This window comes from Portunus trituberculatus, chromosome 41, assembly GCF_017591435.1.
Source record: "Portunus trituberculatus isolate SZX2019 chromosome 41, ASM1759143v1, whole genome shotgun sequence".
Taxonomy (NCBI): domain Eukaryota; kingdom Metazoa; phylum Arthropoda; class Malacostraca; order Decapoda; family Portunidae; genus Portunus; species Portunus trituberculatus.
This window is the reverse complement of record NC_059295.1, coordinates 26453228-26454072: the sequence shown is the minus strand read 5'-3', so window position 1 is coordinate 26454072 and position 845 is coordinate 26453228. Positions and strand designations below refer to the sequence as shown.

General features: G+C 36.3%; 1 protein-coding gene across 1 annotated transcript in view; it reads right to left on the bottom strand.

Moving 5' to 3' along the window:
- Positions 1-449: 449 nt before the first annotated feature.
- The window catches only part of LOC123516694 (sulfotransferase 1C4-like), an 11142-nt gene continuing 10746 nt past the window's right edge, over positions 450-845 (bottom strand). The window contains exon 9 of the mRNA XM_045276297.1: positions 450-845. This exon is cut by the window's right edge and continues 337 nt beyond it. The gene's annotated coding sequence lies outside the window, so the exon portion shown is untranslated.

The following is an 845-nucleotide window of genomic DNA, read 5'->3' as shown; positions in this document are numbered from 1 at the left end:
CAGACTCGACCTCCTGACTAAGGCAGCATTTGTATAAAGTTACCCCTACACTAAAGAAAATGCTTGGAGGTTAAGGTAGTAACATAAGGCAAGCATTCCAAAGTTAGTGGTCCTGATGTCCTTTCCACAGATAGCAGGATACAAGCTAGTGTCGGTCTTCAATGCAGGATGCGAAGAAATTGTAACATGTATATTATTTTTTATTGGGACATAAGCAAGTTTAACCTCTTCGGTACCATGACGTCTTTCCATATTCATTCTGCTTACTATTTTGGTGATTTTATACACAGCTTCAGAAACTTGGGTGGGATTAGAATAGTGAAGACTCTGGCCATTAAGCTTCTGACCTCCATAGACCCTTTCTAATTCAAATAAAATCGTCTAATCATACCCCAAAATCAAGGTAAAATTGCGTCACAGTACTGAATGGGTTAAATCAAGCAAATATCCCACAATCAAAACTTTATTGAGCAGTGTTAGTTGAGCTTAACGATCTCTATGTATGATTAACATTGGTATTATCTCGGCATATAAGATATACACTTTTAGAAACATCAACTAATACAAATACAATGTTAGTTATTAATGTGAGAGGGAAAAACAGCAGTAGCAGCGTCAAGTTGAAAAGCAATTATCATGAAAGATACGAAGGCAAAGGAGGTGGAGTTATACAGAAACACCTTTGATAGTGGTGCAAGAAACGACAGCTAATAAACACAACATGAATGACATATAATTCACATCTGAAAGAGTCAGAAGAAAATGTAAATTAAAACTTTTAATGAAAGAAGGCAAGGATTTGACTGCATAATTTTGAAGTGAGATGGTACTGACCCCACTGAAAC